Raw genomic sequence first — 18,535 nt, 5'->3', positions numbered from 1 at the left:
GACCTACAAAAACAAACCCAAAACAATTAAGAAAATGGTCATAGGAACATACATATCGATAATTACCTTAAATGTGAATGGATTAAATGCCCCAACCAAAAGACACAGACTGGCTGAATGGATACAAAAACAAGACCCATATATATGCTGTCTACAAGAGACCCACTTTAGACCTAGGGACACATACAGACTGAAAGTGAGGGGATGGAAAAAGATATTCCATGCAAATGGAAATCAAAAGAAAGCTGGAGTAGCTATACTCATAGCAGATAAAATAGACTTTAAAATAAAGAATGTTACAAGAGACAAGGAAGGACACTACATAATGATCAAGGGATCAATCCAAGAAGAAGATATAACAATTATAAATATATATGCACCCAACATAGGAGCACCTCAATACATAAGGCAACTGCTAACAGCTATAAAAGAGGAAATCGACAGTAACACAGTAATAGTGGGGGACTTTAACACCTCACTTACACCAATGGACAGATCATCCAAAATGAAAATGAATAAGGAAACAGAAGCTTTAAATGACACAATAGACCAGTTAGATTTAATTGATATATATAGGGCATTCCATCCAAAAACAGCAGATTACATGTTCTTCTCAAGTGCACATGGAACATTCTCCAGGATAGATCACACCTTGGGTCACAAATCAAGCCTCAGTAAATTTAAGAAAATTGAAATCATATCAAGCATCTTTTCGGACCACAACGCTATGAGATTAGAAATGAATTACAGGGAAAAAAATGTAAAACAGACAAACACGTGGAGGCTAAACAATACGTTACTAAATAACCAAGAGATCACTGAAGAAATCAGAGAGGAAATCAAAAAATACCTAGAGACAAATGACAATGAAAACACGACGACCCAAAACCTATGGGATGCAGCAAAAGCAGTTCTAAGAGGGAAGTTTATAGCTATACAAGCCTACCTAAAGAAACAAGAAAAATCTCAAGTAAACAATCTAACCTTACACCTAAAGAAACTAGAGAAAGAAGAACAAACAAAACCCAAAGTTAGCAGAAGGAAAGAAATCATAAAGATCAGAGCAGAAATAAATGAAATAGAAACAAAGAAAACAATAGCAAAGATCAATAAAACTAAAAGTTGGTTCTTTGAGAAGATAAACAAAATTGATAAGCCATTAGCCAGATTCATCAAGAAAAAGAGGGAGAGGACTCAAATCAATAAAATCAGAAATGAAAAAGGAGAAGTTACAACAGACACTGCAGAAATACAAAGCATCCTAAGAGACTACTACATGCAACTTTATGCCAATAAAATAGACAACCTGGAAGAAATGGACAAATTCTTAGAAAGGTATAACCTTCCAAGACTTCACCAGGAAGAAACAGAAAATATGAACAGACCAATAACAAGTAATGATATTGAAACTGTGATTAAAAGTCTTCCAACAAACAAAAGTCCAGGACCAGATGGCTTCACAGGTGAATTCTATCAAACGTTTAGAGAAGAGCTAACACCTATCCTTCTCAAACTCTTCCAAAAAATTGCAGAGGAAGGAACACTCCCAAACTCATTCTATGAGGCCACCATCACCCTGATACCAAAACCAGACAAAGACACTACAAAAAAAGAAAATTACAGACCAATATCACTGATGAATATAGATGCAAAAATCCTCAACAAAATACTAGCAAACAGAATCCAACAACACATTAAAAGGATCATACACCACGATCAAGTGGGATTTAGCCCAGGGATGCAAGGATTCTTCAATATACGCAAATCAATCAATGTGATACACCATATTAACAAATTGAAGAATAAAAACCATATGATCATCTCAATAGATGCAGAAAAAGCTTTTGACAAAATTCAACACCCATTTATGATAAAAACTCTCCAGAAAGTGGGCATAGAAGGAGGCTACCTCAACAAAATAGAGCCCACATATGACAAACCCACAGCAAACATCATTCTCAATGGTGAAAAACTGAAAGCATTTCCTCTAAGATCAGGAACGAGACAAGGATGTCCACTCTCACCACTATTATTCAACATAGTTCTGGAAGTCGTAGCCACGGAAATCAGAGAAGACAAAGAAATAAAAGGAATACAAATTGGAAAAGAAGAAGTAAAACTGTCACTGTTTGCGGATGACATGATACTATACATAGAGAATCCTAAAAGTGCCACCAGAAAACTGCTAGAGCTAATTAATGAATATGGTAAAGTTGCAGGATACAAAATTAATGCACAGAAATCTCTTGCGTTCCTATACACTAATGATGAAAAATCTGAAAGAGAAATTATGGAAACACTCCCGTTTACCATTGCAACAAAAAGAATAAAATACCTAGGAATAAACCTACCTAGGGAGACAAAAGACCTGTATGCAGAAAATTATAAGACACTGATGAAAGAAATTAAAGATGATACCAACAGATGGAGAGATATACCATGTTCTTGGATTGGAAGAATCAACATTGTGAAAATGAGTATACTACCCAAAGCAATCTACAGATTCAATGCAATCCCTATCAAATTACCAATGGCATTTTTTACGGAGCTAGGACAAATCATCTTAAAATTTGTATGGAGTCACAAAAGACCCTGAATAGCCAAAGCAGTCTTGAGGGAAAAAAATGGAGCTGGAGGAATCAGACTCCCTGACTTCAGACTATACTACAAAGCTACAGTAATCAAGACAATATGGTACTGGCACAAAAACAGAAACATAGATCAATGGAACAAGATAGAAAGCCCAGAGATTAACCCACACAGCTATGGTCAACTAATCTATGACAAAGGAGGCAAAGATATACAATGGAGAAAAGACAGTCTCTTCAATAAGTGGTGCTGGGAAAACTGGACAGCTACATGTAAAAGAATGAAATTAGAATACTCCCTAACACCATACACAAAAATAAACTCAAAATGGATTAGAGACCTAAATATAAGACTGGACACTATAAAACTCTTAGAGGAAAACATAGGAAGAACACTCTTTGACATAAATCACAGCAAGATCTTTTTGGATCCACCTCCTAGAGTAATGGAAATAAAAACAAAAATAAACAAATGTGACCTAATGAAACTTCAAAGCTTTTGCACAGCAAAGGAAACCATAAACAAGACGGAAAGACAACCCTCGGAATGGGAGAAAATATTTGCAAACGAATCAACAGACAAAGGATTAATCTCCAAAATATATAAACAGCTCATTCAGCTCAATATTAAAGAAACAAACACCCCAATCCAAAAATGGGCAGAAGACCTAAATAGACATTTCTCCAAAGAAGACATACAGACAGCCACGAAGCACATGAAAAGATGCTCAACATCACTAATTATTAGAGAAATGCAAATCAAAACTACAATGAGGTATCACCTCACTCCTCTTAGAATGGGCATCATCAGAAAATCTACAAACAACAAATGCTGGAGAGGGTGTGGAGAAAAGGGAACCCTCTTGCACTGTTGGTGGGAATGTAAATTGATACAGCCACTATGGAGAACAATATGGAGGTTCCTTAAAAAACTAAAAATAGAATTACCATATGACCCAGCAATCCCACTACTGGGCATATACCCAGAGAAAACCATAATTCAAAAAGAGACATGCACCCGAATGTTCATTGCAGCACTATTTACAATAGCCAGGTCATGGAAGCAACCTAAACGCCCATCAACAGACGAATGGATAAAGAAGAAGTGTACATATATACAATGGAATATTACTCAGCCATAAAAAGGAACGAAATTGAGTCATCTGTTGAGAAGTGGATGGATCTAGAGACTGTCATACAGAGTGAAGTAAGTCAGAAAGAGAAAAACAAATATCGTATATTAATGCATGTATGTGGAACCTAGAAAAATGGTACAGATGAGCCGGTTTGCAGGGCAGAAGTTGAGACACAGATGTAGAGAATGGACATATGGACACCAAGGGGGGAAAACTGCGGTGGGGTGGGGATGGTGGTGTGCTGAATTGGGCGATTGGGATTGACATGTATACACTGATGTGTATTAAAAAAAAAAAAAACAAAACCAATAAGTATATCAGTACATAAATAGTATTTAATTGTTTTAATTTGAATGCAACATGTGGGGTTTGCCAGATGTCCCTCCCCCCATTGGCCTGGATGAAGAGAAATCTGCATACACTTCTGAGACAGTGTTGAGTTTGGATGCTTTGTAAGACAATGAAGGGGTTGTTTAGAAAGATTGTCACCAAAAGAGTCTTTGGGAACCACCACCCCAGAATGTTACTCTCATACTTGTGCAGTATAACTGTTGTGGATCCAGCAACTCTGCCTGGTTTTCAGAAAACTAGGAAGCTGGGGTGGGAACATCTAATAAACTAAAAACAATAAAAATTATGACCATTCTGACATTTCCTTACATTCTCTGAGCCCCATTATACTTATCCCCATTTATTCTTCTAAAAATTGAAGAGAATAATCTTTGTGAAGAGTAAATGAAGTAAAGTGAAAGTGTTTTGAAGCAGTAACATTCAATATACATGTCGGGTGGCAAATTGAATTCTCCTGAATTCCTCTGAATGATCAAGGCATCAAATCAGTTTTGATATTCCAGACCTCTTGAAAGAACATATTCTTTGAAATAAATTAATATGATTTTGTAGCCTACATGATATCCCACCAAAGGCTTATGGGGTTAGTTGGTTTTATCACCCATCAACTTTTCAGTGCAATTAGCTTCCAAAGGGAAAGCTCATATTTTCTATAAAAATGTACAATGAAGTTAAAAGAGACTTGAATTAAAAAAGGAGAAGGTCCAATTCTCCAAGTTAAAGTCCAATTTAACTTAAGTTCATTTTATTAAGTGAAAACAAACTCTTTTCAACACCATTTAAAGCTATAATTTCCTGAATGCCTCTGGCTTATTTGGGAATGTCTGGCTTGTGAGTCTAACTGATATTGAGATTGTTCATATCCAGCCAACAGACCACCCAACCAGTCTTTAACAGACCTGGTCGGGCATTAATATGGCCTCTAATTACTCTGTCAGCTGGGAACTTAGTTCATTCAAACAGATGGGATGGTCATCAGGTTAACCCGGCCATCTGTTCCATGGCCCAAAAGAGCTATTAGAAGAAACTGGACCAGATCACAGGGTAGGTCAATGGTTCTTGAACACCTAACCTCATAGCTCTTGGAGATTATGTCTAAATTCCCAAACAGAGTGGGGAAAAATGTATTTAAAACGACTCTTGTAATTCAGCTTAAAATAGTAGTCATTCTCAAGTGGACTTCAAGATTTTAGAATATGTGTTTTAAAAATAAGAAGAGGGGCTTCCCTGGCGGCGCAGTGGTTGAGAATCTGCCTGCCAATGCAGGGGACACGGGTTCGAGCCCTGGTCTAGGAAGATCCCACATGCCGCGGAGCAACTAGGCCCGTGAGCCACAACTACTGAGCCTGCGCGTCTGGAGCCTGTGCCCCGCAACAAGAGAGGCTGTGACAGTGAGAGGCCCACGCACCGCAATGAAGAGTAGCCCCTGCTTGCCGCAATTAGAGATAGCCCTCGCACAGAAACGAAGACCCAACACAGCCAAAAAATAAATAAATAAATTTATTTAAAAAAAAAAATAAGAAGAAATATAAAGGAGAGAATATTTCTAAATAGGTGAGTTAAACTTTTAGAAGGCCTCAATTTAGCCTCTTTGGCTATAAACTGTCTTCATTGAGATACTTTTTTATGTCACCTCTACATACTTATAAATATGCTCTGATAGGAGTTCTCTGTGGTAGGACCCAGTAGCACGGCTACTTAGGTAAGAAATTAGGAGACTGGGTCCATCTCTGCCTAAATTAGCTGTGAAAGCATTTAGGTCACTCAAAGACTGTGTTTCTTATTATCTGAATGAGGGGTAATTGGTACATTAACTCTACGCAATGGTTTTCTTTTCTTAATTTGATAATTATAAATGATGATACAGTACCTTCAAAACATGTTTATGATATAATAATTCAAACCACTTGTATAATAAATGATGAAGGGCAAAATACAAAATTGGTTATGCTTTAATTTCAAATGTGCAAAACTACCTATTCCCCCTGCTAATGAAACTATTTATATAACATGTCAACAGTTATATATCAATCAATTTCAGCTAGATTCTGGAACTAGAGTTAGCACACTGGGTAAGCAAGGGAATTGCTTAAAAAGCTGTTAGTATTTGCAGTGGCAGAAGTAGTAATCAGAAATCCCTATCTAAGGGTATTACAAAAGCATATTTATAAATGTGTAAACTAAATAACAAAGATGAGCTATGATTATTAATATTTAGAGTAGAAATAAGACTATAATATTTTAATGCATAGTTTTCAGGAAGAAAGGATAAAGGAAAAGCAAATCCACTCTACTGATTTACTTATAACTTTACATTTTTGCCAATCAAATTAGACTGATTACATTACAACCCTAATGATTTGACATCATGGAATAAAATGCGTTATTGCATCCATCATTTCTCTCCCTGTAAATAACACTCTAAAACATATAGGCACAACATTAATCACACTTGATATTGAAGGGAATTTGTACTCAGATATGCCTGAGTACACCGCAAAGAATTTATCTTTCATCTGGTAACATGGATCAAACTGCAGCCCTGGTCCACAACCTTGAAGGTCTAAAAGTCATCATTCAGATACTAGGATATGCAGAAGTCACAGAAACATTTTACTGAACTTGTCTCAGTAAGAAATCACTTCTCACCAACTGTATCCCTCCTACCTTGGTCCAGATTATTGCCTGCATTATTTAAAAAAGGTTATGCTGTCTTCCTACTCTCATCCTTGGTCTCCACTCATCCTCACACAACTTCCAAAAATGATCTTATAAAAACATAGTCCAAAAGGCTGTGAGTGAGGCTGTACATATAACCCCATTGACTCTTCCACTAAATACCTATCAATATTATCAGGTAAAACATTTGTTAATCACCATAAAGGCTTGGAAGAGTTGAAGAAGTAGTGCAAAAATGCCAGGCAGAATTTTGGAGAACTGATTGAACCCAGGGAACTAATCAGACTATTGTAACATCAAACATACATAATGGCTGTTTACACATACCGCACGCTTGAACTGAAGGTTGTATGATTTACTGGAGTGATGAGGACAGAATTTCAGTCACAATGGCTACTCAACAAAAACAATCTTGGAGCCAGTCTTCCCATATTAAACTGAGAACAGGCCCATCAGGTACCACTGCACAGGTTTTATATTGCAAAACTCCAAGATGGGAGGCAGCATCCCACTACACTACAGTGTAAATTGTGTGCCCTGAAATTGTGCAGTATACAATATGCAAAAAACATTAGAAACAGCTTTATTGGGATTCCAAAACTCTTCACCCACAGGATAAGGATAAACCTGAGATAAACAATATTATTGTAAATTCAGGCTACTGTAGATATGGCTGCCATGATGTTGAACAAAGGGAAAAAAAAGAAATGAAGAGAAGAGCTGTTGTTTCTGAAAAATTGAGTCCACAGACTCAACTTTATGTGTATTGCATCAGTATCCCATGTGCATCATCTGGGTGGGTCCAGAAACATGTCATGACCTCGGTTTGCAGTAGTCTCCAAATGGTGGCATCCCCAGGCACCTAATAGAGCAAACATAGAGCCTCTGGAGGAGGGCAAGTTTACCCCTGCTTCATGAAAATCCCCAAAATATTTTCTCAAGAGCAATGATCAATAATTAGTCAGTGGTAGCCAGGCATATGAAGAAGAAAACAACACTTAAGCAAGAAAAGTGGGCTGGAACAGAACAATCAGACTTCAGATACTAGAATTTAGAGATATGCACAATAAAGCAATAATGATGTGGTAGATTAATTGGATCAATGGCCCAAATCTTCCTCTGAGTTTTTTCCCCTTTACAGTTCCTGTCAAAAAAGGCAGAGCCTATTTCCCTATTCCTTGAATCTGGGTTGGTCTTGTGAACTTACTTTGGCTAACAGAATGCATTAGAAATAATGGTGTGCCAATTTCAAAACTCAACTCAAAACTCGGTGTTTATCTGCTTTCTTTCTTGTTCTCTATGATAACTTCTAGAATAGACATTCGTGAGTCTGCTGGAAAATGAGTCACATGGAGAGAACCTAACAACCATAGTCAGGGCCATCTTAGATCATCCAAAAACTAGCCAAACCACAAATACAAGAGCAAGCCCACATTTGACCAGAAAAACCATCAAACTGAGCCCAGCCTAAAACACCAACACACAGACATGAGAGCTAAATAAATACTATTCCAGTTATATATTTCTTGTCTCTTAGTTCTGAATGTACTCCTTTAAAACTGCACAGAATTCTTTTAAGCATTTTAAGCGTTTCTTCTTTATGTTGAAAGTTCTGACTGTAAAGGGCGTTCTACCGTGAAAAGTGTAGCCCACAATGTTAAGCTTTCCCAGTAGAGGCGCTAGAGGGACATTTCAGGAGGAAGAGGCCATTCTTCTGATTCTGGTGGCTGCATGATGGGTCAAGAGTGCAAGTGAAGGTGTGAGGATGTGTCCAGAACACAGCCCCTCTGCACCCACGCAGCCCTGGGTTGGCCCTCCCAACCGGGACAGGGGGTACTCCTGGCCTTCCACACTCAATGGTGTCTCCACTCTCTGTCTTAGGAAATCCTTCCCTTTTCTGTTATCTTAAAGATGTTCTATAATTTTTCATATATGTGTAGAGAGGTGTGTGTGTGTGTGTGTGTGTGTGTTTAATCCATATATAATTTATTTTAGTGTGTAACATGAGTTGATTATGTTATTATTCCATATGGAAAAGAACCTTTATCGAAATACTATATATTAAATAAATGACAGTCTGTCCTTTCCCCACAGGTATTTCTAGCAGATTTCAAATTACCATAAATACTTGAGTTCCCATTTCTAGCCTCTGTATCTCTCCATGTATCTTGCTTTGCAAATATCACACCGCCTTGAACAATACAGCTTTAAAATTCTGTGTTTGGTAATGTAAGTCTACTTCTCCTGTATTCTCTCCTCTCCTCTAGAAATATCATAGCTAATCTGAACCTTGATTTTTAACACAAATTTTAAACTCACTTGATAAATCAGGCATCAAAGTATATTGAGACTTTTATTGAAACCGTTTAAATGTATTGATTAATAGAGGGAGATGTCATATCTTGGGAAAATTGAGTATTTCAACAACATTCTGTGTCACTTCCTTCAAGGGTTAAGTTCCCACAAGTGTGTGTGTTTGGTGTAATTCAGATCCTGTGCCCATCTCTGGGGTACAGCAGGCAAGACATGTGGTTGGTGTAGCCCCACGTGAATCCAATTGCTGGTGGATGGACTGTGCTTCTTCAAGAATTTGTTGTAAGAAAAGCAAAAAGAATTGTTTCTAAAAATCCATCTCCACCATCCCCTCATGTTTTCTTCCTTATAGTCTAAAGCTTGTATTTCATTATAGTCTCCTTAAAGTGATTTATGTAGCAGGATTTACTAAACTTACCAATACTACTATTATTGTTTATCAAATTCTTACTAAGGTACAAGCACAATGTAAAATGTTTCAAATGTATTTGCTCATGCAATTCTCACACACACACACACACACACAAATTGTGATATAGGACCGAAGATCAGGCACACACACAAGAGCAGACCTCCTGGTTGTCAAAATATTGAAATGCTTCCATTACAAATCATAAATAGCTACTTCTCGAGTGCCCTGGTTCTTTCCTGGTCAGATATCTCAATATTCTTCTGAGCTCCCCACAATCCAGCAAATAAGAAGGTACACTTGCCCAGCTGGGGTTCCAATTACCTGCACCAGTGCTGTAACCAGCATCCTTTCTGGGTAATCAGTGCATCTACTGTACCAGTCATTAATATTTTGAACATCATCCCTGGAAATGGGTATTTCCCCCTGTTATGTGCCAGTCTTGGCCTATCAATAATCAATGTTGCGGTTGGACTAGCTCTTGTGGTTCTTGTTATGAGTGAACAATACCCTCAGCAATAACCATCAGGAAACTGTGAAAAAATAAAGGTTTATTACTTACAAGACCTGAAAATTCCATAGCACACCTGGGGCCACAGAGCAAGGTCACAGGTAGAGAGACAATGCACGGGTTTGAGGATTTGGGACTCTGCTTTTATTGGGGTCAAGGGTGGTGACCCAGGTTTTCATGGGCTCATCCTTTATTAACAAATTTCAAACATAAGAGTAGGAACTTAAAGCAGGGGAAGAGAAAAGAGAACAAGCAACTCAATTGGTCAGTTATTAAAATTAACCAAGATCTCTAAAACAAAGAAGCCTCAGTGTGGGGAGGTTGGCAGTGTGATTTTTTGAGATAGCTTGATCTTTGAAGTGGATGCCCCTTTGAAATAGATGCCTGGACAATCAAAATTTAAATCAGGCACTTGCATTACAAAAAACAAACAAAAAAACAAAGCAACAACAAAAATCCTATTGGGGTTTACACTACACTTCATTTTACAAATGAGAAAATTCAAGTTGAGAAAAATAAATGGTACACTTAGAGTCATGCAACTTTTAGTTGTCAGACATAGAATTCAACCCAACTCTGTAGAACGAAATACCACAGATCATTAGATTAAAAATTGCGATCAGTTTCTACAAGCAGGTTTGGCAGTCTCACAGTCCTTTGAAAAAAAAAAAAAAAGCCCCCTCACCTCAGGCCACAAACATTGGGAAAGATCTTAGATTATTGCTTCTGGAGTTTCAAGCATTTATTTCTTAGACCCTCTATTTTTCAATGTGTTTAGATACAGACATAAAATGTAATACACAGTCAAATTATTCATATATTTCAGCAGCTTTCAGATCCATGTTTACTGATATCCTTTAACTCTATAAATCATTTTGTCCAAGCTAGGAAAAACAGGATTCATCAGCTCTGTGTCAAAATTTCTTTATGTTGCCATATTTTCTTCCCTGGATGAAATACATCACCTTTAAAGTCAAAGCTGGCTACATGGAGATGAGAAAACATTGTCACCGCATCTCAGAACACCACTGTCGAATAATAGAAAATTTTTGTTAAACAAAAAAGGTCAGACAGAGAAAGACAAATATCATATGATATCACTTATATGTGAAATATAAAAAAGTGGTACAAATGAACTAATTTACAAAACAGAAATAGAATCACGGATGTAGAGAACAAACTTATGGTTACCGGGGGGAAAGGGAGGGAAGGATAAATTAGGAAATTGGAATTGACATAGACATACTACTATATATAAAATAGATAACTACTAAGGACCTACTGTATAGCAAAGTGAACTCTTCTCAGTACTCTGTAATGACCTATATGGGAAAAGAATCTAAAAAAGAGTGGTTGTATGTTTATGTATAACTGATTCACTTTGCTGTACAGCAGAAACTAACACAACAACGTAAATCAACTATACTCCAATAAAATTAATTTAAAAATCACCAATTTAAGGCAAAAAAAGAACACAACACTTAAAAGTATTTGAAACAATTATTTCTGACTATATTTTACTTCAGTGAATGTTTAAGGTTTTCTATAATCAATATGCACAAAAATGGTTATAGCAGGATAGTTTATATTTATGTCCCAATGTCCTTTACTTCTATAAATAATTCTGTATTAATTTTGGTAAAAGATTATATGTGTGTCATTTGGAAGCTGCAATTGGTGATGGTTCTTATCACATATGAGGATAGTTGATCTACAATGAAAAGAAATAGAGACACGTGTAGAGAGAAATTGAGATTCTCTTGTAGCAATTGTGTTCTACGCTCAAATTTGTCACTAAGTCCTAGGTTAGTCTTTATCCTTATGAAAGTTTGCCTAATTAGATTCCATGAACGAAAATTATGACCTTTATTATGGAAGGCACTGTAGCCAGAGAAGACTAAATGAGTATAGAAGTAATAGAGTATGGGGCCAGAGAGATAAAGGGCCATCACATCTGGGGAAGCCTTCAGATCATGGTAATCAAATAAATACAAATTTGAACACATCCCTTTTTTTATTATTATAAAGAGTACATTATATTACTGGTAATCAGGAAATAATGTTTGTGCCCTTACAAATTGTTATTTCTAATTTAGAAATCAACTAACAGAATATATATAAAACTTAGGGACATATGTTCATACACTTTGAAACAGTATCTGCTATTTCTGGATAAAGTTTTTCCATATATTAGATTATTTTCTTAGGTAAAATATCCTAAACAGAAAATTGCAGCAATCCAAGCCAGAAGTCAAAGTAGATCAGATCAAAAGGGGCAGTGCAAGGGTGAGAAGTGTTTAATAGTGGACATATTTGGTTGATAGAGCTTCCAGAATGTGTTGAGAGGTTGAATGTAGTGCATAAGACAAAGACAAGAGTCAAAAAGGACGTCAAGATGTTTGGTCTTGAAAACCAGAAGAATGCAGTTGCCCTTAACTGAGATGGAGGGATGGCAGAGGAGCCGGTTTGGGCGAAAATACAAGTAGATCAGTTTTATACATGTTAGTTTCAGATGCCAGCAAACCTATACACCTGTTCTTATCTACACTACATTTATCTTTCCCTCCTGTCATAAAAAAGAGATGGCTTAAATCTCCTACTTATCATCCACATTTATATCAGTACCCAAATCAACTTCATATGAGGAAGAAATTGAAAGTGAATGAAAACCCAGAATAGCATGTTGACTCTTTTCAGGTGGAAGCTCCACCCCCCATGCCAAGGAAGGGTTGGATTCCCTTTTTTTACCATTAAAATATAAAAGAGTAGGGACTTCCCTGGTGGCACAGTGGTTAAGAATACGTCTACCAGTGCAGGGGACACGGGTTCCATCCCTGGTCTGGGAAGATCCCACATGAGGTGGAGCAACTAAGCCCATGCACCACAATCACGGAGACTTCGTGCCTGCAGCCCATGCTCTGCAACAAGAGAAGCCACTGCAATGAGAAGCCCACGCACTGCAAGGAAGAGTAGCTCCCACTTGGAAGGTGACGGGGGCGGGTTGGTGGTGATGGGATGAATTGGGAGATTGGAATTCACATATATACACTAATATGTATAAAATAGATAACTAATAAGAACCTGCTGTATAAAAAAATAAATAAAATAAAATTCAAAAATTCAAAAAAAAATATAAAAGAGTAAAGAGATGGATCATATCTTCTATGTTTGTCTCATCTGAACATACATTATATAGACTTGATGTTGGACATCATGAGTCACTCTATGAAGTTATATTCATAAACTTCATATCACAGCTGGAGTCAGACTACGTATGAATAGACATTTTCAGGGAAAAGAGAAAAGTAAAATCATTTGAGTATTTACTTCATTTGCCCTGTCATTGCATCTCATATCAGTAATGTGAAATGAGAACGAGCTTTCCTTTTTTACACATGAGGAAATGGAGGTGCAAAATTGTTAAGCAAATTGCCCCAAATCACACATTTAGAAAGTTATAAAATTAGGTTAAAATGTACTTCCTCTAAAATCTCTTAAGTTCTGCTATATATTTTGATATATTTATATTTTTGTTCATAAATCGCTTTTTATTTCAAACCAGTAATGAATAGTTTCATTTGATGTTATTTTATTATATATATTATGTAAGTAGAGAATGGTTAAACGGGGTTGGCAGCTGGTGAGCATTAGGTATTATACTCTGCTTCATATAAGTATTTTATCAATTTATTCATTCATCATGATAATTTTATTATTGCCATCACATTTTACAAACTATGTTATAAACACAGAGATTGTCTGGAATCCTTGTTTACCGAAAGTCAGAAACAAAACTGAAATAATTTAAATAAAAAGATAATTTCCTGGGTTATGTAATTAAATAAAATATAGATGACATAGGTAGATAAAGCAAATAATGTAAGGAGCAGGCATTTAGCTAGGCTTGAGGAACAACTGGACCCACTAGAACTAATTTTCTCTCTCTCATCCCTATACATTGTTATACATAGGCATTATTCTTTTAAACAAAGCAGCATTTCCTTAACCTAACAAGTGGTTTTGCCATCAGAGAGACCAATTTTTTTCTCTCACTCTAGTTCAAAAATGTTTGGAAAGGAATTCTAATTGCATATCTTGGTCACTTGCTCACCCTTCGGTGAATCAGTTGCAGGCAAGAGCCAGGTATGCACAGAGAGGGTCACTCTTATTCTAACTAACTCCAATACACAAATTCTGTGATGTAAGATGTCATAATTCATAATTCATTTTAAGCAAATAAATTTGGGATCTGCATGCTTGACATAATAAGCCAATAATGTGACTGAAAAAGACATTCAAGAGTCCTGGGTAGAGAACTTGTTTTATTCTTTAAAGACAAACATTAATGGAAAACCTGGAGATAAGGTAGAAAAACATTCCCTACAACAGAGGGAGGTAGGGTTTCACCACAGGGATTCACATCAGGTGTTGAGGCTATTCCTAAGAGCTTTTAACACCCTCACACCCTCCCCTCACAGTTCTGGACATGTTAGCTTTATGCTCTCTGAGGACTTCCTGCAGGTAACACTTTCCAGAGTACTTAGCATGAACCTGGGTAAAGCAAAGGTCAAATTCCCATGAGCTGCAAACATGCCCAGGATTTAGATTGGTTTGAAGCCCTGTTTCAGGCTCAGAAAAGCAGCAGGATTTGATTTCCATCTCAAGGCATAAACATATGAACTAGAATTAAACCTGGAATTTCTGACTCTAAAATAATACCATTTCACTATATCATTTTATCCTATTTTATATAAGAAAAGATCTAACTCTGACAACATTATTCTAATATTATTATAACAGGAACTGAGAAGAATATGTTTCTATCATAATTTCTCAGAGAGTTAGTGGTATATTGATGTTACTTGCTCTTCAGTAAGGTTGTTCTTTCCATAACTTACTTTGTATTGTAGATCTCTCAATATGTTCTTTAAAAATGAAGTACTGTGAACTGCTTATCAACAATAAGTAATAACCCAGTCTGTACTCCTGGGACAATCCTGATGCATCTTAGATTTTATGTATGATTCTCCTGGAGGTGCTAAGAACAGAGTTTAAACTGCCTTTGACTTCAAGGATAATGGTCATGTATATGATTACCAGGACAGATTATCTTGCGTCTGTGTTGCTTCTATTCTTTAGATGAGTTCTCTATCTTATTTTTCAATGAGCTGGAATAGAAGAAAGATTTATTGAGACAAATAGTGAAAAGAAATAAAAGTAATGAAAAAGGAACAAATTATTAAGAACAGCTGTCCAAATCTCATTTTTCATTCTTTCCGTCATCATTTTGCTTATAAAATAAAAATAAGCATTACAACTAAACTTAACAAAATGTGCTGGGAGGCAAAAACTCATGGACTTTGGTGTCACATCAACCTGTGTTTTAATTCTGTTTTGCTACTTATCAGCTATGTGATATCTAATAACTTACTTAACTTATCTATACCTTAGTTTTTTCATCTTTAGGCAGCTGCAGTATCATAAATGCAAAAAAAATAAAAGAGAATTAAACAAGATAAGGTAACTATAACAGTGAATGGCAAATAGCAAGGATACAATGAATAGTAATGTATCCTCTTCACTTCCACTTCTTTTCATGAAAGACTCGCAAACACATCTTTCATTACATTATGGTACAAAAGATCAGTGAAATTCAGGAATGATAAAGAAGTAACCAAAACCTTTGTTTGTTGTTGGTCTGGACATCTGACTGAACTTCCTTTTCAGCAGTATTAAACCAGTTAATGTGCTTAAGAAATGTCACAGAAGTACTACCTTATGCAGCTTGGGTTGAAATAATTCATTCCTCTTCTGCTGTAGTATAAGCCACCCATTCCTAGTAGAGCAGTGCTAAGAACTGGATATCCCATATCCTTCTTCTCAGCCTATTTTGGTTTTCACAATGTCAACTATATTCAGAAGGCATTGCTGCTCTGTCAACTACTCTGATTCTTTTCTCTTATAAACCAAGCTGCACTCCTATCCTAAGGGGAAATGCTTACGATAAAATAAGACCTATGTTGAATCTATCTCTCAAATTAACAATGAGCCGAGCATATATTAGTTTTGCATTTGCTTGAATTCTAGCCTAAAGGAAAGATCAGGAATCTTTCCCACATTCCATTCAGGTAAGTAAAATTTTGCGAGAAGGGTCAAGAGCAAAGTGAATTTCTTAAGATTCTACAGGTCGATGATCTTCTAGATTTATTTTAAGAGAAAAGAGAGAAGGGAATATATGTATGTCTGAGGAGAGAAGTTTTTCTGTATCCTCTCCCTTTCATGTCCCATTTTCATGGTGAGCAGATAGACCTGGAGCTTTGTCCATTTTGGAAGGCAGCTTCACAGCAATGCAATTAGCAGGACTTAGCAAGTAGGTCCAAGTAGACATCCATGGGAAAGAGGACATGGGTCAGCTGTTCCAGCCAAGGTCAATACTAAGCAGATGCTAAAATAGGTCTTACTTCTAAAGAGCATAGTTCCACTGGATCTCCAAGAAAAGACCAAAATAGATCTGGGCTAAATGTTGAGCTCATAATAAAGAGTTCAATTTTTTTCTTAAATTTCCCCATGCTTATATCCTTAGAAAACTGAGAAATTCATGGTAAGTACTTGGTCAGGGATTTAGCTCTTGGCCATAAAAAAGAAACCATGAACCATTGGTCCTTTTATTTCTCCTTCTACTAGAAAACCTGTTCCCCACGTTTATAAATAGAGCTAATTATGGATTTTTGAGGACCTTTTCTCTATTTTGATCCCAATTCCTCTTAAAGCTTGTAAATAGAAGAATAAAAAGGGCTATCAGCTATTCTTCATAAACTGGGACAGGTGATGTGGATCAAACTTTTGTTTAACAATGGCAGATTCAATGTATGAATGATCTCCTCTAAAACCTCACTAAAATAACACGAAAAAGCTTTCAAAAGGAATAAACCAAAAGGACAAAGAAATTACAATGGAGATGTGTTCTAAGTTCATGTTCCTTGGGAAAACGAGACTCTAAGATGGAGATCTGTGTGATAAAAAGTTTATTAGGGAGTGTCCTTGGGATCAAGACCTATGAGGAAGTAAGTATCAGGCATAGGGAGAGATTGAACTGTGATTCTAATTGTAAATAAGAAACTCACTTGATCCTATAGGAATCTCTGGAGCTAGGAAGGCCCCATAAATTGTCCCTAATGAGGCATGGTTACAGGTTTTGGCAACCACACTTTTTTTTTTAAACATATTTATTGTAGTATAATTGCTTTACAATGTTGTGTTAGTTTCTGCTGTATAACAAAGTGAATCAGCTATATGTCAACATATATCCCCATATCCCCTTATTCTTGCGTCAACCTCCCACCCCTCTAGGTGGTCACGAAGCACCGAGCTGATCTCCCTGTGCTATGCAGCTGATTCCCGCTAGCTATCTATTTTGCATTTGGTAGTGTATATATATCCATGCCAAACTTTCACTTCGTCCCACCTTACCCTTCCCCCTCCCCATGTCCTCAAGTCTATTCTCTGTGTCTGCGTCTTTATTCCTCTCCTGTCACTAGGTTCTTCAGAATCTCTTTTTTTTTTTTTTAGATGCTACACATATGTGTTAGCATACGGTATTTGTTTTTCTCTTTCTGACTTACTTCACTTTGTATGACAGACTCTAGGTCCATCCACCTCACTACAAATAACTCAATTTCATTTCTTTTTATGGCTGAGTAATATTCCATTGAACATATATGCCACATCTTCTTTATCCATTTACCTGTGGACAGACACTTAGGTTACTTCCATGTCCTGGCTATCATAACTAGTGCTGTAATGAGCATTGTGGTACATGATTCTTTTTGAATTATGGTTTTCTCAGGGTATATGCCCAGTAGTGGGATTGCTGAGTCATATGGTAGTTCTACTTTTAGTTTTTTAAGAACCTCCATATTGTTCTCCATAATGGCTGTATCAATTTATATTCCCAACAATAGGGCAAGAGGGTTCCCTTTTCTCCACACCATCTCCAGCATTTAAAGTTTGTAGAATTTTTCGTGATGGCCATTCTCACCTGTGTGAGGTGATACATCATTGCAGTTTTGATTTGTATTTCTCTAACTATTAGTGATGTTGAGCATCCTTTCATGTGTTTGTTGGCAATCTGTACATCTTCTGTGGAGAAATGTGTGTTTAGGTCTTCTGCCCAATTTTGGATTAGGTTGTTTGTTTTTTGATATTGAGCTGCATGTGCTGCTTGTATATTTTGGAGATTAATCCTTTGTCAGTTGCTTCATTTACAAATATTTTCTCCCATTCTGAGGGCTGTCTTGTTGATGGTTTCCTTTGTTGTGCAAAAGATTTAAGTTTCATTAGTTCCCATTATTTTATTTTTGTTTTTATTTCAATTTCTCTGGGAGATCAGTCAAAAAGGATCTTGCTATGATTTATGTCATAGAGTATTCTGCCTATGTTTTCCTCTAAGAGTTTTATAATGTCTGGCCTTACATTTAGGTCTTTAATCCATTTTGAATTTATGTTTGTACAAGGCATTAAGGACTGTGCTAATTTCATTCTTTTACAG

The sequence above is a fragment of the Balaenoptera borealis genome (assembly GCF_965194805.1).
Source record: "Balaenoptera borealis genome assembly, chromosome: 4".
NCBI classification, from domain to species: Eukaryota; Metazoa; Chordata; class Mammalia; order Artiodactyla; family Balaenopteridae; genus Balaenoptera; species Balaenoptera borealis.
Note: the sequence above shows the minus strand (reverse complement) of the source record.